This window comes from Desmodus rotundus, chromosome 10, assembly GCF_022682495.2.
Source record: "Desmodus rotundus isolate HL8 chromosome 10, HLdesRot8A.1, whole genome shotgun sequence".
Taxonomy (NCBI): domain Eukaryota; kingdom Metazoa; phylum Chordata; class Mammalia; order Chiroptera; family Phyllostomidae; genus Desmodus; species Desmodus rotundus.
In genome coordinates this window covers 9,478,903-9,499,106 of record NC_071396.1, presented here as the reverse complement: position 1 = coordinate 9,499,106, position 20,204 = coordinate 9,478,903, and the positions used below count along the sequence as shown (strand labels likewise).

At 46.7% G+C, this 20,204-nt stretch overlaps 1 long non-coding RNA gene across 1 annotated transcript; it reads right to left on the bottom strand.

Moving 5' to 3' along the window:
• Positions 1–6,146: 6,146 nt before the first annotated feature.
• On the bottom strand, positions 6,147–16,118 carry LOC139440321 (uncharacterized). The gene is made up of 3 exons (XR_011650475.1): positions 16,045–16,118; positions 7,001–7,126; positions 6,147–6,270 (listed from the first exon to the last, which is right to left on the bottom strand). It is a non-coding gene; the product is annotated as an uncharacterized lncRNA (long non-coding RNA).
• Between the last annotated feature and the right edge of the window lie 4,086 nt (positions 16,119–20,204).

The following is a 20,204-nucleotide window of genomic DNA, read 5'->3' as shown; positions in this document are numbered from 1 at the left end:
CACTCCCAACCAAATCATGCGGCCACAGATTGGACACAGAAATACAGATGAGAAGTTACTTGTTTTTGATTAAGCCGTATATTGAAAAGATTTGTGTAAATTATGTAACGTAATGTCATCTTTCTCACATCATTTTTTACTATTGGAAAACATAATGGCTTTTCATAAAATACTGGCCATTTATCTACCACGTCATGCTTTTATTCTTATTTTTAAGTGAACATATGAAAATTTAAGTGTTTCTGTTTCAGTTTCTAGTAAGATAAATATTTTTAGAGAAAATCCATGCAAACAACATGAGCTTCTCGGGGTCCTCGGTGCTATTAAGACGATGAAGGTGTACCAAGGGCAGAAAGTTTGGAAACTGTTGTTACCCATAGTTCCTGAGCTTCCCAGTTGCATTCATCTCAAACGCCCCCAGCTGTTACTCCTTGTTAGACACTTTCTGGACTTAACTCACTCCTCTGTCTCGCTTCTCCATCCCCAGATCCTGGGGTTACCTTCCACTAAACATCTTCTATGCAAATTCTTATTCTGGGGTCTGTTTCTGGGGAAATCAAATGGAGAGTCCCTGCCTTAGGGCCCTGGCTGGGTAGTTCAGTTGGTTAGAGTATCGCCCTGATACACCAAGATTGCAGGTTTGACCCCTGGCCAGGGCACATACAAGAATCAACCAATGAATGCATCAGTAAGTGGAACAACACATTGATGTCTCTCTCCTTCTCTCCTCCCGTCTTCTCTTTAAAATGAATAAATAAAAAAAAATTTTAAGAATCTCTTTCTTAGAACCCTTGGTTCTTTGGGACATGATTTAACAGCCATTGAGTTTAAACCCTTTACCCCACCAAAGGGAAACTGAATGCCAGAGGGAGAGAGGGACTGGTCACAGCCAGTGGCATACGAAACAGTTTCCCTGGCTCTACTGTACCTGGTCATGTTCCTCAGCCTCCGCCTCTTCCTTCCGCCAGCCAGCTCTCTCCATCTTCTCCATCCGTTACTATCTTCCATCACCATCAGCACTGGGGAAGAAGCACAGTCATGCCATGTGACTTCTCCATAGCTTCTGTGCATTTGGAGTGCCTTTTAGTGTAGCGTCCTTGGGCTCCAGACTTTCTTCTGCTTACAGCCCTGCTTTCCCACCAGTCACCCCATGAACTCTCAGTCCTCGATCCGGGGGGCAGTGGAAGACACAGAGGTGGGTCAAACCTGCCCTTCCTTTCAAAGAGCCTAAAATTTCAAATTCAGTTTGTCATCCAAAATGCATCAGTACTGTGTTCTAGTGTGAGGTGAATTTACCCATTGTTTCTTTTCCCCTTTGTGCTGTTTCCTCGTATATCAACTGGAATCTGCTTAAATTAAGATTTCTGACTATCAGTCAGAAGGGCTGAGCGAGGGTGAGAATAGACAGAGAAAAGGACAACGAGCTTTGATTTCTCTGGTTTCTCAGGCTTATTATTTTTCTCATTGTTCCATGTGTGGACACCTAATACCTAGTGTTTATTGGTTCCCCCCCCTCCCCACCGCCAGCACATGTCGGAGGGTGGAGCTGGCATCCCTGCCTGGAGCTCTGACCCCGAGACAATGCTGTGATCACCCTTTGGTCCTCAGAACAAGCAAGAGTCACAAAGAGTCACTCTTCTTCTTGGAGTTTGTGCGACCAAGTCGATACTTTCCTCACCTGTCAAATTTTATCACTGATTCTCTCCCCGTCTGGGTCGTTTGACAGCTCAGGGAGATGGGGTGGCTCAGTAGTTGTAAGTCTTTGGATTTCCGTCCTAAGGCAGCATCCTCACTTGGGAGATTTTTATCAAGCCCTCCATGTATGTACTCTGGAACTACTCACTGCTAATACTAGCCCTACGATGTCCTTGCCAACTAGAAAAAGAGTAAAAATTGTTCTTTCATTTAAGCAAACGTGAACCATGTCAGCCTTCTTGGGACTCGGTGTTTTAAAACCGATTTGGGACTAGAGTTCTGAACAGAATTCATGCGCTGGACGCCAGTGCAGTGCCCCCTCCTACAAGGCTTTTTCTTGGGAGCCAAGAGTTCCATGTGCCCTGGGAGGGTTCTCTTATTCTCGGGGGTTCACAGCGGGCTTCACTGACTCGCCAACCTCAGCACGAGACTCTTCCTTTTCTTAAGTGCTCAGAGCCTCGTAAGAAGGAGGTAATGCACAATAATTTAAAACTTCTGAGATTCCTGTTTGAAACGTATGGATGAACAATAAATCCCAAGAATCAGAGTGTTTTATATTTAAAAAAAAAAAGTCTTAAGGCAAGCCTTTTTCTTTCTGGTGGAAAAACCAAGCCAATGACATAAGCATTCGGGCAGTTCCCTGTTGCAGGCTGTGCTGAGTCTAGTTGGAGCTGCAGAAGAGAACGCTCGTGAAGAGGCAGCAGGACCCCGGACCTGCGCTGCCTTGGGGTGGGGACTAAGACATATCGCCAGGACATGCCAGAACCGGATGACGCAGTATTTATTGCGTGGTTTAAAAATGGCAGTTATTTAGGGTTGGGTTTGGACAAAAAGTGTCAGATGAAAATTCCGATTCCAAGTTTAACTTACTTTATTTATTATTTTTTTTAGCACACTCTACCTTTTTAAAAAATTCTGCTATAGGTTGAAAATTTTTCATCCACTCATTCATTCTGTTAATAACCATGGGCTCATTATTGGAACCATAGCTGAAAAACACTAGGTCAAATACGCGTGCATATGTTTTTTAAGATTTTTCACTTTCTGATTATTTATTTAATTACAAATGGTCTGTTTGTAAGCGCACTATCAATTGTTTGCTACAAGTACAGAAATAAAACTAATTCTTGTGTATTGACCTTGTACAATCTTGATAAACCCGATTCAGGTCTGGGGTTTTCTCATAGAAGGTTTTCACCTCACATTCAATAGATCTAGGGCCAGCACTACGAACCAGACACAGGGCTACTTGGGCTACCTATTTATTGTTGGGTAAGATTTAGAGTAAAAAATGTCACTAGTTACTCACTGTTATTAACCAAAAGGCCTTGATATGAAATTTTTAAATATGTCCTTCAGTTTTTCAGGGCAGGCTTTTCCCAATGTTCAGTTTCCTCATAATCATCTTACTTTATCGAAGCGAGTCCTTAGTTATTTATTTATGTTTCAGTTCACACACGAAGGGAGCGTGACCTGCTGGGGCTTGGAGCCCGGAGGAGGCTGACGCTGGAGCCCTAGAAGCAGGTGACTTAGAGCAAGTCACCCTGAGCGCAGACCTCTGTACGTCACTCCTCAAGGGCAGACACTAGACAGAGTGGTCGCGGAGGTCCCCAGCAGCTCCGAGTCTGCACGGCAGCTTTTGCTCATGTCTGAGTATCTGTGGGCAGGGGACACATGCGTGGCAGAAGGGACACGCACCTGGCAGGGTGTCAGGGGATTAAATAAGCAGGCAGCACAGGTGCGCAGGGCCTGGCCCCTGGGGAGCCCCGTGTGAGGGTCTCCTCCCACCTACCCGGCATCCCATGGACCATGGCGCGCTCGAATCCTTCACCCCTTCAAGTCATCACTTTCCCTATTTGTACAACGAAGAGCTGAGATTCGATGTTCAGTAAATGGCACTGAATGTGCCACTACCAAAATCGAATTTGGTTTTTGAATTCCTATTTTGAAAGATTCTATATATCCCCAAATTGCACGTATTGATAATGATGGCAGTGCTTTCCCAGCATGCACGTGTGGATCTTCTCTACCACCAGGCGGGCTCCATCGTAGAGTGTCTTGAATAACTCCACCAGCGCCCTGAAGTTCAAGTGCTATCCCTACTTTGTGTGTGAGGAAACTGAGACTCGGAGTGCACAGCAAAAGGGCTAGGACTTGAGCCTCGAGTTTCCCCACTCAACCCTTCTTCTGATTCGCTCTTCAGCGTGTCCGACTGTCCTTTTGCTTCTCCGCCTCCCAGCATTTCCTTCTGCCGCTCAGCCCGCCTGCCCTGTGCTGCTGTGGTCCCGTGCCTGTTGAAATCCTGCTCATTCTGCAAAGCCCTACTATGTTCTGAGTCCAATGCCTTGCACGCAGTAGGTGCTCGAAAAAGAATGAGTTCATGTGTTCTGTATCTCTGCTGACGCATCTTAGGATCGTAGGAGGCAGAACTGATGTCTCATCAATATACAGTTAAGAAAGTGAAACAAAAGCAGATGAAGCCCACACGCCTCCTGGAACAGAGTCCGCGGGGCCATTGTACCTCACGGGGTGTCCAAGACCTGGGTCAGACATGTGTGTTTAGGCAGCAGGAACACACTGGAGGCAAGAGAATGGGAAAGTACACGGGGAAGGTTTGCCAGTTGGGTCAAGTCCAATTTGGCAAAAACAGTCCTGCTTGTTCTCCGGGGTTCTTTCTCTCAGCATCACTTATTAATGCTAATTAGTCAAGGGTGTGCTGTGATGCAGAACACTTGTGACCCAGAAGAATCGGAGAGGGAGACTGTCGTGGCTCAAAAGACCTGTGAGGGTCAGCGAGAGTGAGCGCTGGGGAGGAGGGAGGGGCCGAGACACGTCTCTCCCCAAAATTGCACTGAATTAAGTGCAAGTAAAAATAAATCCACATATAAAACAACTGTGCAAATGTTAACAGTATTTTCACAGCTGGGTTTCTTTGCCTAAAATACTTAGCACTTACTTTAGAAAAGTATCTTCTAAACAGAAATGGCCTGACTGATCACAGACGCTGAGCCCTGATGGTGGAACTCTGACTTTGAACTTCACTCTTGCCCAGATAGGAATAAAAACAATGACATTTTATAGGTATGTTTTCAAGGATCTTCACTGTCATGCATTCACATCAGGCTGCGGCGAGTGACTTTCATGTCCCAGATAAGGACACTGAAGTAAGGCTGAGTTTAGGGAACGGGATTCGTAACATTCAGCACATTTCTCCCTAGATTCAGACGCTGAATTTAGAACACGGGAAAACACCCACTTTGTTTCCATGGCAGCACAAACACCCCACTTGAGTGAGGGCCCGGTCACTTATCATGGCAGGATTAGTGGTTTTCTAAAAAGGATCGCCATTCGCAACCCTCTATTTATTTCCTGTCGGTATTAAGAGGGTGGCCATGGCCTTTGGTTTCAAAGACCGATGCCACAGGACGTGACTCATCATTGCAACTCGCTTTAGGGACTCTCGCTTTGGAAGTGCCCCCAGTCAGCATGGGGGTGGGCAAGGCTCACTCATGGAAACACACCCTCCAGCACCCACGGATGAGGAGAGGAGCCCCTGGCAAATATGCTAAATAAAAAGCCATCCTGTAAAGGTTTGCAGTGATTAAAATGGTGTGCTGGTGTCATCTTTCGTCCAATTATTCAGGAACTCTTTCGTGAGTGTGGGGCTCCTGGGTGCCAGAGCGCTAGGTGTTGGAGTAACAAGTGCAACAGGCATGGTTCACTAGGGGTGCATCAAGCACCCACATTCCTGCCAACTAACGTGCCTTTTCTCATGTACTATATACTTGGGTCAAAGCAAAGAAATCTTCAAAGTTACCCTCCAAAAGTATGCTTGGTAAGAAACCAGTGACCACAGTTATTCCTTCTTGGTCAAATGAACATTCTTGGTGCTTACGGCCCTGGGGACCCCCACCTTGAGTCTGTGTGATTCACTGAAACCTGTCACCTCTCTCTCCCCTTCCTCAGCCCAGGTCATGAGCCCCATGGCAGGGCCTCTGCCTATCTCACCTCTGTGCCCACAGTGCTTCCCCACCCTCCCCCCCCAGCCCCTGCCTCCTGTCACCTGGTCCGGCAGGCAGTTATGGGTGAAGGAGAACATCGTCCACTAGGAAAGGTGAGGATGTTGACAAGCTAGGAACACAAAAGCCGAATGTGAATTTGTGGGCTTTGGTGAAGGTTTGTATGTGTTAAATGACCACATGCCCACATTGACTTCCTTTCTTTGGTGTACGGTCCCATGAATTTTCACATATTTATAGATTTGTACAACCCCCGCCATAATAAGGATACAGAATGTTCCCATCATCCCCCCACACCCCATCACGGTATCCCTTTATGGTGAGACCCTCCTTCCACCCATAAGCCCTGGCAAGCACGGATCTGTCCTCCACGGCTACACTTCTGACTTTGAGACTGGCTTCCTTCACTCAGCCAGTGTCTGGGGTTCATCCCAGCGCCTGCGTGTATCAACAGTCTGTTCTTCTCATTGCTGAGCAGCCAAGCGTCACGTGGTGCAGAACGCTTAGTGTATCCGTTCACACACTGAAGGGCGATGGACTTGTCTCCAGTTTGGACCTGGGGCAAATTAGGCTGCTTGTGAACATTTGAGTTCCAGTTTTCAAGGGAAGATAAGTTTCTCTCATTTGGTGTAAAAAAACAAACCAAACCACAGGTAGATTGCTGGGTCATATGACAAGTGTATATTTAACTTTATAAGAAAGCTGCCAAACCATTTTCCAAAGTGGCTGTACCGTCTTTTCAATCCCACCAGCAATGTAAGTGAGTTTGTTGCTCCACATCCTTGTCAACACTTGGTATTGTCTGTTCTGTTTTTCCCACTTTAGATATTCTAATGGGTGTGTAGGAAAACCACTCTGTGGTTTAAATTTATATTATCCTGATGCTTATGATGTTGAACATCGTTTTTATGTGTTTGCTTGCCATTTTTATATTACTTTGGTGAAGTGTCTATTCAAGTCCTATCCCCATTTTTAATGGGTTCTTTGATTTCTTACTGTTGAATTTAAAGAATTTTATACATTCTGGGTATAAGTTCTCTGTTACACATGTGATTTGAAAATATCTTCTCCCCATCTGTGGCTTGTCTTTTTTATTCTCTTGATAATGACTTGGCTGAGCCAAGTTTCTAACTCGGTGAAGACCAATTTTCCTTTTATGGACTGTGCTTTTGGTATCATTTCTAACACTTTGTCTAACCCCAGATCACGAAGATTCCTCCTGTGCTTACTTCTAAAGGTTTTATGATCGATACATTGACTTTTGATGAACAAAGGAAGTGACTTACTCGGTAATAGATTTTCTTCTTAGTTGTATTTGCACCTCTTGAGTCAGGGGGGTTACTGGAGACTTCTGGGCAGAACCACACACCTACAATGGCTCTTCCGTGACGTACAGGACCGCAGTCCATTACCTGAAATAGAAAATTCAAAACAAGTCTGAGAAGCAAGTTTTTTCACGTACGTCAGATTCGTTTGGTGCCCCCACCTGACCTGAACCAGCCTCAGACTATTTTCAGTCTTTTTTTAAATGTGACCGTTTATCCGTTGTGTCGCAGGGCGATTCATGGGCTAATCAGGGAGCCCCACTCCAGTCCTGGCTTGGGCTACTACAGGACATTCCACATACGGGCTGTGCCACCTATCCACCATCCGAAACACTTTGCATGTTAAAACATATCTGCTCAGGAGGGTTTCTGAACGGGGACAGGATGTCTGAGATTTAAATGGCTCCTATGATAAGACAGTTTTTGTAGTGGCTACCAGGAGCCTCTTCTTCAGGCATCTTGTAGTCCTTGCCAGAAGGTCTCCCTTACATGACCAAGGATGGGAGGAGGGGTCGTTATGTGTACTCCTTTATTCAACCTAAATGAATGGGTTTTCTCCTGTAACGCTGTTGTGAAAGCTGTTCCTGTTGTTCTTGTGGGAGTCAATGAAAACGCTGACCAGTCGGCCTTCCTGCTCACAGTAGGGGTGTCTGTGTATGCGCGTGTTGAGCTAGGAACAAGACAAGGTCAGACCAGGGTTGGCTCCAGCGTGACACCCAGCCTGCAGCAGGGCTGGGGTGTGGCTCCCGCAGCAATGGCCCCGTGTAAGTTCGGCAAAGGCCATCCCCGCCAAGGAGGTCTTGGCACTTCGAGTGCAGCAGAGCCTGGAGCTGCACGTCAGGGAGTCGGCCCCGGATTCGGAGGACGTCTGTTCCTGGGGCAGCGGGCGGGGAAGTCAGGGTACCTCAGCTCTGTGGCGTGTCACTTCGTTGGCCCCCGGGAGACGCACTGTGTCCCGATCGTGACCGTTGCATCCTCCCTCCTCATTACAGCTGCAAACATCACAAGGAGGACCTGGGATCTGATGTCAGTCTCCCACACCCAGTATCTATACCCTGGGAAAGTTCGGAAATCGCTGTCCATCGGCTCCCAGAAGCTTATCTCCACACTTACAAATCAAAGAGAACGAAACCAGGAATCAGGAGCAGCTAGAAAGAGGGATTTCACTTTCCTTTTCTTTTTTCAGTTACATATTTTTGCCCTGCAGAGTTCATTTTGGAAAAGGCAGGGTCAGTGCGGGGGCGAGGCCATATTTAGAAGCTCAAAATGCTTGTTTTTGTGGTGCCGAAGGACTCGGTAGTTCTTTTTTCTTCGCAAAAGAAAACAGAAGCTCATTGCCCTGGCAGAGGAAGGCCGGAGGTTTAGAGGTGGAGATTAAACCTTACTCCCAAACACTGAGGCTCCTGTTCAGCTTCTTGGATAAGAGATTTTAGTGGCTTTTAAAAATGGTTAGCACACTACATTGGTTGGCTTTCTAAATAATTTAGAGAACTTGTGACCTGGAGCTTTCATGGAGTTGATGTAACTGTTCTGGAAATCCTTTGACTTGAACTTGAGACTCGCTCTCTCATACAGCTGCAGTATGTCCACCGTCAACAGCAGTCTGTACCCAGAAAGCAGGAGGGGAGGAAGGGGGCCCTGGGGGAAGAGGAGACATCCTCAGAAGTCTTCCCTGGGCTGCAGTTCCCCACATTGACCACCAGGTGTCCGTCTTCACACAAGCAGTCTTGCTGGGGCCAAGCTGTTCTGCTTGAAGGCGGGATTATTTTTAAAGCCAAAGCAATTTTCTGCAAGCGAGTATAAATGAGAGAATGTAAAGTAAGTTCTCAAAGCCAAGCTAAATAACTTTCAATTCCTCATCTAAGTAGGAGTAATCAACTGGACCTTGTGTTTACCTTCGAATGTTGTTTAGGAGAACTAACGGGGGGCGGAAAGCGGCCAATGGATTTGGGAAACCGTGAAAGAAAAGAATGTGTCGTCTTCCAAAATCGCATCATCTGGTGTTGGTAAAATTCAAGGTCCTTAGCGCGCAAATAGGTTTACATTCCCAGAAACATTCTTTTTGGTAAAAATAGACAAATTACATTCCGAGCTGGCTTCTGCCCTCTGCGGTAGTTAAATTTGATGGTTCCGTTTCTACCATAGTTTGCTCTCTGATTTCTATCCTTGACCCTGATACGGCTGAAAAATCTCTTGCCTAGTAAGTGCAAGAAGGAGATTTGATTTCTCTCTTCCCTGACGTATTACTGGGAGTGACATCGTAGTAGTTACCCAGTGAGATAATCCTGGCGAGTGTTGGAAATGCAGGACGGAGGCATTTGACCCCATCCTGGGAGGAAGTGCTGTTCTTCTGGTCTCCAAAGACATCGGCAGGTTAAGCGGTTTCAGGGACACTTTTCACATCATCTCACTCCTATTTATTTACCTTTTATAGTTACCCAAAAAATAGCTGCCACCAGTTTAGTTATCTCTTCTTTTCACCCTTGCTTGTCAAAGCACAGACGTGTCTGAGAGTTCTAGCTGTCCTTATTAATGCTTTAACTAAATTACACATAGATGTGAATTAAAAAGTCAACTAGAAGATGTACTTAACAAGAAAGCATACTATCCTATGTAAGCATTTTGGTGGGGGCTGGGCAGGGAGAGAAGATAAACATATTGTGTATCACAGCATCTTGTTGAGCCCGAAGACGTCTTTTTTTGTTGTTGATTTTTGTTTGGTTTTGTTTATTATTTTTGATGCTTTAGGACATTAAAATTAGTTTGTCCAGCAGCAGTAGACATGAAGCGATCTGTAGCAGGAACAAAACATACCCTCCGGGTTGTATTCTCACCAAAATTGTTGGTCTGTCATTTCTGGTCCCTCAAATATTTATAGATATATTTATTAAAGCTCGGTGTCCTCCCAAATTTTGTGTTTCTTAACATCATTTCTGATGTCATCTATTCATGAATTTGACCAATGTTTACTTAGTGCTTACTGTGAACATGCTGTGGATATAATAAAAATAACTCAGAAACAGTCCATTTTCTCAGAGTAAACCAGTGAATAAAATCCTACACTCTATTTCCTAAATACACTTCTCCATCATATTGAATGACGTGAAAACATTTAAGGCTGCTGGTATTTGCAGTACAGAAGAATTTTCTGGTTTTTGGTTATGTAACCTATTTAAGTATACAATGTTTCTGTTTAGAGAGCATTGCTATTCAAATAGGTGAAACAGTGAGTCCTATTACAGTGGAGGTGTAATACAGTCATCTATACATTTACATAAAATTACCGGGAAAGTGACCTCTCCAATATTATTTAATTAACCCAGCGGATGCAAGCGGAGAGGCAGGGATTGCAATACCAGGTCTATAAAAAGGAAAATTGAAATTCACTTAGTAAAATGATTTTCAGTAGTCTGGATATGATTATTTTACTTTTATTACTATATTTAAGGCATTACATCTGTTTTCAAAATGTTCTGGAATGGAAAAATTAACAGGAAGCAAGTTCTGCAACTGAATCCTATTTCTCTCCAAGCACAGCATCCGAGGTGATGAATGAACTTGGGGAGGAAATAAAAGCAGCACAAAACTGAAAGGAAAACCCTCTCCCGGCTCAGGTGGACCTTGGCCGGCATGAGGCAGGGGGAGTCCGAGATCTCTGCGTTCCCTCGGAAAACCACTCTTGACCATCCCAGAGTACATGTTGAACAGTGGTCAAAAGGCCAAATGAGTGCATGTGTGTGTGTGTGCCCGTGCACACGCACGTGTGTGTGTTTTAATCAGGCCAGACAAAATGGTGAAGAGAAATTGGCATTTTTTGAGGCTGTCAAATCAGGGCCGGTTTCCCTGGTTGGAAAAGGAACCGAGCAGGGCCATCCCACTTTGTGAAGCTGTGACTATCAGTTTGCTTAAGCAGAAAGGGCCCTGAAACGTCCGTGCAAGATAAAGTTCGGGTCAAGGGGGTTTTCTCTGTGCTCTTTCATTTACTTGCTGAGCTCTGACTAATTTGCCAACTATAAACTTTTGCACTCATCTTGCTGTTTCCCAATTGAGAAGGTCACTCACGAGTTCACGGATGTTTACTGAATGTCAACCAGCATTCGGTAATGGGCATGCAAAAACAGCCTTGAGGCTCCCCATCAAGCGGCTCCCTGTCGAAGGGAGAGCAAAGGGATCCCTCGACTCACCCAAAATCCCACAGCATGGATTTAAAATGATACGAACAAACCCAGCAGCTTCGAGAGTTGATTCTATCACACGCTAGGAAGTATTTGAGCTTCGCTTTACAATGAAAAACTAGCTTTTTGGTCAGCCATGAAGTGGCGGAAGGCATTTTAGGGAAAAATTAAGAATACCAAGAAAATACAGACAACGTGAATTATATGCTTGGGGAAGAAGCATAGAATAGTGTGGCTTGGACCACGTGTGCTTGGGTCAAAAGTAGCAGGAGACGAGGGTAAAAAAAGGTGAATTGGAACAATGTTATGATAGTTCTTGATGCCAAGACGAGGATCACGGAGGTTACTATGCGCCATCTCCGATGCTTTACGGTTAAAAATCAAAACAAAACACTGCATCCTGATTTTATGCCTTAAGACCCTTGGGATTTTAGGTAACAGACCACCCAGTGCACGTGGCATAAGCAGAAAGAGAACTGATTGGGTTGCGTGAATGAAGACGCCCGTTCGGTTCCAGGCGCAGCTGGAATTCGATGGACAAAGGGCATCCCCAGGATCCCTGTCTCTGTTATCTCTAGGGGGGCCCCGTTCTCAGGCTCCCGAGATGTTTGACCTCACCCACTGCCGTGACCTCAAAGGCACATTACCAACCCCTAGATGGAAAACCCAATGTCCTGCCAGCTTAAATGTCCCCATGGTCACGGAGTTCCCGTCTTGCTCACGTGCCAGGTTGTGAAGCAAGCACTGTGGCCAGGACATTGGGATGCACTGGCTGGTGTTTCCACGGAGGATATGGTCTCCACCCCTGTAGCCTGGGCTCTGCCAGAAGTCACAATGTCCTCACGGCACTGTGGCCAAAAGAAAGAACAATGATTTGGGGGCAACAAGACAAATAGCTAAACTGAGTCCCCGAGAGGCTGAGAGACCTGCTGTGAGTTCGCTCCCTGCCGTTAAGCAGGGCGCCCTCTAATTCCCAGGCCCTTGCTGTTCTAGCCTATCATTTTAGAAGAACCTGAAACACTGAGCACACAAGACTTTGGCAAGGGAGCGATGTGATCAGGAAGGCGATTCCTGAGAGACAAGCTGCGGGAAGAGAAACTAACGGCAGGGAGGCTCCTCCTGGGCAGCAGGGCAGGTGTGTGGACTGGCAGGAAGGGAGGCGTTTCCAGGTGGAATCAAGTGAAGGTACACAGATTTAGAGACGAGGAGGGAGAGGGAATCGCACCTCCTGCTGCTTGTCCATCACTCTGAGCACGCTGGCCTAAGACACCAGGGGTGATGATGCACTAATGAGGCACGATGTTCCTCGGAAGGATGTAGCAATGAGGAGAACACTAAGGATGGGGGGAGAGGATGCTGTGCATCCCTGTGAGACCAAGGCAGCGTCCTCCCACCCCCGCCAGGTGGCCCAGCCTGCAAGTGCTCAGCTCTACCTCTAGGAATGGCCCTCAGCTGAAGAGCGTCCCCTCACTCAAGGCGTAGCCCCTGCGAGTAGCGGGGGCAGCAGCACTGTGGGTCCGAATGCCCCCCACCTGCTGGTCCCGGAGGCAGGAGAGTTCCGAGGCACCATCCAGCTCCACACCAGTGGTGGCACCTGCTGGGGCCTCACCTGTAACCGCATCGCAGCTCAACCCTTCGCTCTACCTCATCGTGTGGCCTTCATTCCCCTGTGGGTTTAGATCCCGAGTTGCCCCCAGTAAACGCCCCGTGTGCACACCTCCTGCCCAGGGAGCCTGACCCGAGGCGGTGGGCTCGCACAGTAAGTGAAGATGCCTCTGCAGGTCTACGTGGATCCCAAGCAGCCACCCCTGGGAGCTGCAGCTCAAGTTGTCCTTGTGAGTCACCAGCAGGTAGGTAGGTGGCAGTGAAGCTTGCAACGGGACAGCCTCATCCACAAGAAGGGGACTGAGAACAGAAAAGGAAGCGCTCTCTCCACTAATCACCCCCTGACCACAGCCCTTTGGCACCCCATATTCCTTTGAGTATTCGTGTGCTTTTTCTGAAGGACTTCTATTTGGAAAAAGAAAAACCGGACTGCTGGCATTAGCACTTTCGGACTATGACCACTATGAGCTATGTTTTGTTATACACACAAAAGAATATCTGCACATGTTAAAAACTAGCAGTGAGAGGAAGTGAACTCCCCTCCTAGGGTCGGAGATGAAGTACCACCAAGAACTCCGAATTTCCTCGGTCCCTTTCCATGGTATTATCTCCCCCGACACTGCCCAAGTCCCTCCCAGGGCTAAGGTCCAGCCAGTGCGCCCTGAGGCGGCCACGCTGAAATAGTCCCACATGCGCGGATGGACCCTGGCCTCGGGATGCTCCTGCCAGGCGGGCCCCTTTCCTGGAAGCCTTCCGGGCAACACCATCCCCCGGCACGCCAGAGGGGTGCTGCCTTGCCCGCGGTGAAGCACGCATCACCTTAATTTTTTCTACATTGACAGTCAGTTTTCCAGAGCCACTTGTGGCGCACCCACAGGCAGCACCTAGCACCTTGCCTTCTACCGAGTTTCCGGACACGCGTGGGTCTCTATCTGGGACATCTGCTGCGTTCATTGATCTCTCTGCCCCTGTGCAGAGTGACTCGGCATCACTGCTGATGCTTTCTGTGAGTGTCCGGGGAAAGGCCTCCTACTCTCCTGACTGTTCTTGGCCTTTTGCTTTTTTAATAAATTATAGGATCAGTCTGTCAAATTCTATGAAAAACTGTAGGATATCGATAGGAATATCATTAAGTCAATCAATTGAATTTGTAGAGAACTGGCAGTTATAAGACTAAGTATTGTTAATCATGGATGTAGTATATACCTTGATTCAATTAGTATTTAAAGTCATTTGATAAATTTTTAAAAAGGTCTTTAACGAAGATATATTTGTTTGCTTTATTCTTGGGTGTTTTTTTTTTATGTGATGTAAATAAAGTATCTTCGCTGTATTTTCTAATTGTAGCTGGTATATATAGAAAACTTTTGTTAAATGTCTCTCTTTTCCAGCTTGCAGAAGTATACTCTACTCCTAGTTTACTAAAGAACTTTTAAGTATTATAAATGGGTATTAAATATTATTGCATCTTTCTGTATACATTGAAGCCATTAAATGATTTTGTGTTTGATTTATTCATGTACTGAATGACATTAATAGATGGCCTAAGATTAAACTAGTCACTTATTCCTGGAATATACTCGACTTAGTCATCACGTATTATTGTTTTATATACAATGAGGGGTTCTGTTTGCTGTGTTTTCCTTTGTATTTTGCATCTGTGTTTGTGGATGAGAGAGTGCTGATTCCCTCGTCAAGGTGCCCTCATCTTTGTGGAAGATTTAGTGTAAAATTAAAGTTATCGGCCCCTTAAAAATTTGAACCACTCTTCTCAAATCATTGTGAGTCTCAAGGTCTTTTTGAATCAGGTTTTATCATTTATATTTTTAAGGGAATCTGTTTGTTATTTACTGTGTTGCTCAAATTATTTCAGCTTTAACTTTTTATGGATTTTTAAAGGGTCAATTTTTTAAAGTTAAAAAGCTACCTTTTACTCTTTATTCAGTATTTATTTCTATCTTCACTGCATGGTGGTTAGAGAAGAACATCTCTGTGACACTGATTCTTTGAAACTTACCCCACTCGCTTTGCAGATGTTAAAGTCTGTAGCTGACCCAAGCACTTGCAAATGTCTTCTCTCCCAATTCCTGAGAGCAGTTTTCTGTGTTATGTTGTTAGATAATAACCGTACTGGATGTTTTGCCTGCTGAATTATGATATAATAATGTATAAGACATATATATATCATTCAGCAGACCCCAAATATATACAACTATATACAGAGAAATTACACTCAAATATATATGTTTACATTTTTATAAAGTACAATGTATCCTGCATTTTAAGACCTTTTTTGGTGGTATTCTTTTAAATGATATCCACTCATATTACTAGAAATGGAAGTCCCCTAAATTTTTAATTTCCCTGAAAACTCCTTAAAATACCTACAGACTTGGATTTCACAGTTCCTCCAGCCACATAATTGGGACGCATCTGTGTCCTTTCTTTCTTTAACAAGGGCCTTTTGGCAAGTTTAAAATGTTGGCTTTGTAGCAGTACTAACTGAAGTTTCCTGAAGCTCAGTTTTCTTTGTTTGCTTTATGCCTGAAGTTGTTTTTCTCTTGTTCATATGAAATTATATTTCTTTTTAAAGAATGGAGCCCCCCTACCAACTATCTACTACCTTCTTTATCCAAAAGAATGGACATATATATATATATTTTCACATTGGAACAATCTGCCTTGTCATACACCGAGTCCATTTAAAGTCTGTGTTTCGTGGTAGGAACCATGAGAGCCTAGGCCCCCGCCCGACAGAATGGCGTGGGCACTTGCACTTTGGCTGTGGTAGGCACATCAGGTCCCTAAAGGGGCACAGAGAACTAGGAATGTACCTGCAACCATTGCAAAGGTGCACCATCTCATGGAGAGCTATCTCTAGTGTGAGACTCCACTTGTGAAATGTGGAACCTCGACTGGGTTTTCGGTTATTACCGAGTGTGCCCGTGGGTCTTGGGACTTTGCTGCACAAGAGAAGGTTTATTCGTGGCTGAATGCAATCTGTCAGATTCCCATCCTGAGTCTAACGTCCTCAAAACCCAGACTCTCCCCCAAGCCTTTCCTGGGGCCCTAAGACTGATACCGTCGCACTTTTAACACCTTCAACATCTTCCTGTTAAACGTGACCCTAACCAGAAGGGACAGAGCTTGGATCCCTGCCATGTGGAGGGAGAAGGGAGGCCGGTGATGAGCTGTTACCCCAGGGTGGGTGACAGGTGTACTCACGGTCCTCTTTGCCCAGGGGAGGTTGCCTGTCGGCTTCGGTTTTAAGAGCTGGTGCGGGGGATCCACGCCAAGTTGCTCTCACACATGAAGCTCGCCTTCTGCTGCCTGGAAGAGAAATCGTGGGTGTTTCCATTGCGAATCTGCGCGATGGCTGTGCGGGTCCTGCACGTTGGAGTCCCCACTGGTTGCTGGTACTTTGCTCAGACTCTGCCCCAGCCCAGGCTCTTTTCCAGTGATTTTGATGGGTTGGGGCGGGGAGCTCAGCGGTGCTCAAGCAGGAGGGTGAGGGAGGCGGACATCGGGCTCTCCCTTCCTCATACAACTCCCTGGCCTGCTTTGCGCCCTGTGCTATAAACCATTGGGGGCGGGGCTGAGGTTGGCACGTGGACCTGGGAGAGAACCGGGATCATCATACCTGTCCCCCATGAAAGCTCACCTAAGACTTAACTTGTTGTTACATTTCCCCATACATTCATAAGGACTGTACATATTCAGATTTTCTGAAATAGTCATGACTGAATGAAGCCCATCCTGTCGTTCCTAAGAGAACCTTTACACTTAAGAGGCACGCATTCCAAATCTGGGTCTGGGCACTCTGCTATGGATTCAACATACAATCTCCACTGTCTTTTGTCCCCACGCAGGTTGGAAGTGGGGACAAAGCACAGTCTGACGTATACACACTCGGGCCCCCTAGTTCCTGAGGCCTCTTCCTTCTGATAGGACTTTCGAGGACACCATTCAGGGTGGGGGCCTTCCCGGTGCAGGGACCACACCAGGTGGGGAAACACAAGAGATAGTCCCTCCGCTGCAAATCAGGTGTTTTCTCACGCAGGGCGCTCGCTGTCCCTGGTCACCATGCGCGACCTTCCTAGGCTGTGCCAGCTGCCCAGACTCACCCTCGCCCCACGTAGCGTCTGGTCCCCACTGAGCTGTCATGTGGGATGCGGAGTGGCAAAGGGAAGGTGGGGAAAGAAGGGGAGAAGCTACCCAGATTAGAGAAGACTGTTGAAGACAACGTACGAGAGTAATTCTTTATCTGCCTTTAAAAAATTAAGCCACGTTTTGAATCTTCCCTTGAATGCCTGACGCCACTGTCAGATTCACTTTTCACCTGTCTTCACATTAAGTCCCCAGTGAAAGAAAACTAGACATGGGGCTTGACAGGGTTTGCTGGGCCAGAGAGACTTGGGCTTGGCTTGACTTACGGCTTCGCGGTGACTGGTGTCACCTGCCCCCCACCCCACCCCCAGCTCCAGCATGGTCCTGAGCTCAGCAAGGCCCTGCTGCGCCCCAACAGTTCCGCACGGTGCTCTAACCCGGGGTGTCTCAACAGCATCGTTACTGGCATTGTGCACAGGGTAATTAAATCCTTCTAGTAGGGTCCGTCCTGTGCAGTGTGGAAGGTTCAGCTGTTTTATCTCTAGCCTCTCCCTGCGAGGAGCCAGTAGCCCGCCACCCAGTGGTGACATCCAAAAATGTCCCCAGATTTACCAAATGTCCCTTAAGGAAGCAAAATGTCTCTGGTTTTGAACCACTGATCTAATCTGAATGATTATTACATCCTTTTCCTGAAACTTGTTTTTCTGGGGACAAAAGGACACGTCTCAATGATTCCTTTGAAAATGGACCTCTGAATTATTTCAGGGTCCTTTATTTTGATGAAGTGTCCCCTTATCACCAGTGCGAGAGGGAGGTAGCCGATCCTGTTTTCCTCTCGGGATCGCACAAACAAGTTAGAATGACTCACTCATTGTGGGTGCAGAAGCCAGCTCTCAGGTGCTCCGGGAATGTTCGTTATAAATCATAATTATCTCAGTTGTTTGGAGCTATTATGGGGCTAGGAAACAATGACTTCGAATTTTTTTTTAATGAGGGAAGTTCCTTTCTACTTACTCGCTTTATTCCCCCAGCAGTCGCGCACACACACAGGGAGCGCTTTATTCTTTATTGCCCTCTTTTATCTTAGAGTTCCTGGCATTTACCAAAGTGATAACCTGAGACAAGGAAACCAATCAGGAACGTAACCATCACTGCAGGTCTGATGGGTTTGCTCTGAGGCTCTGACTTTGGACAGTCCGGAGTGGGCTGTAAAGCTCGGGACCTGGCGACAGAACTTTTTGGTTTGTTTGTGGCAAAACGGGATCTGAGACTTGTTCTCATTATCACCCGGTAGTGAGGTTGCGAGGAAGCTGCTTACTGGTACCTCATGACCTCCAGCAATTTGGTGGCTACGGAGAACTTCATTGGTGCCTAAAACACCTCGGCTTAGGCCAATTCGCAACACAGGTAAACCTTATCTTTGCAACAATCCAACATTGGTTCGCTCATTAAGGGAAATTTTCTAAATACTATGTGCAGGCTTTGGGCTGCGGGGGCAATGCAAACGAAGCTTCTCCCAGTCCTCACGGAGGTTAAGACCCAGTGGAGGGAAGGGACATTGATTATATATTGGAGGTTCCCACGTGGGTGGTGCCCGTTCTGGTCGAGACCTGCCCTACTCAGGAGGGAAGGCCGCTCTGCGGTGCCCATGTCACCCTAAGATGTGAAGAGTCGTCAGAAGTGAACTTGCTGGAGAAGGGAGAGGGTGGTCTTCAGAAAGGGGACAGCATGGGCAAAGTCCTGTGACGAGAGGGGGCACGGTGGGGACTAGTGTGACCAGCGTGGCTGACGCGCAGACAATAAATGCAGACAGTCACGAGAGGTAAACTTGAGAAGTGGGCGGACGTCAGATTTCTTTAGTTCAAACACATGTTAAGTAAATTTTTCCTTTATATTAAGTGTACCGGGGTGACATTGGTTCATAAAATTAGACAAGTTTCAGGCGCACCATTCGACGGCACATCATCTGTACACTGTGGTGTGTTCAGCACCCCAAGTCAAGTCTCTGCCCATCACCCTTTGTTCCCCACTTACCCTCCTCCACCTGCCTCCACCCCCGCCCCCTTTAACTAACTCCGGCAAGCCATGAGAAGACCATGAAGAGTTTAAAGACAGGAGTTGATATAATCAGTATTATTTAAGCTAGAGGTTGGCAAAATTACACTTTGAGATTATTTTGGCTGAGTTTGAGGAAAGGACATGAGGGGGGCAGAGGGCGTGCTGGTAGGGGGTTGAAGAGAGTGCTTACCTGGTCCAAGCAATAGAAGGCGGTAATTTGCTTAGAGTGGTGGGGATGAAGACGAGCCATCAAGGTCAAGAGCTCTCTACTGAGGGACACCAGGTGGGATCCGTGGTGTGTCTAGGTGGGGCGGGGGAGATGGACTATGAGGGCGGCCCTGGAAGCACTGGACCCTCCAGACGGACGCTGTTTTGTAGGAACCGTACGCGAGGCTCGGGCAATGGAACTACCTGCCTCCATGTTCACAGCAACAGCACACGGCACAACCAGACTCGAGCCCAGGTGAGCCAACAGCAAAGCCAGTGGCCGGTTCGGGGTTCTTATACACTTTGTAATGAAGTATATTTGACCCGGGAAATGCGACACTTAAAAAAGGACTGGTGACGTTTAGAGTAACAACTGGAGTGCTGGTCCTTTCACTGTGCTGAAATATAACATGCACTTCCTACAATAGACCTCTCTGTGCACTTGGACTTCGCTCACATTTCACTCGGCAGGTGACCAACCCCTAACTTTTAATAATCCCATTGAAATGTGACTCTGGAAGGAGGGCAGCGGTGCCAGCTGCATTGTTCTCCAATCTTCCCAAAACCCAGCACGGAAAGGGGTAGTATAACCATAGCAAAGCCAGAAACACGTGGTTGGTATTTGAAAACAAAACTAGGTAACAGCCCTGGCTGGTGTGATCCGGTTGGTTGGAGCGTGGTCCCCTACGCCAAAGGGTTGGGAGCTGATTCCCAGTCAGGGCGCATACCTAAGTTGCAGGTTCAATTCCCGGTTGAGACGCGTGCGGGAGGCAAGCTATCTATGTTTCTCTCTCACACTGATGTTTTTCTCTCTTTCTCTCTCCCTCCCTTCCTCTCTCTCTAAAATCAACAAACATATTAATAAAACTAGATACAAGTTATACCCACCATCTTCAAACAACAAAAGGGTGAGTACAACTGCCGGCAGCCACGGCACCTCCAGGGTGCCGGGGTTTGAGCAGCCCAGGATGAGAGCAGGAGCAATTCCAGACAGCCCGGTGGGGTCCAGTCTG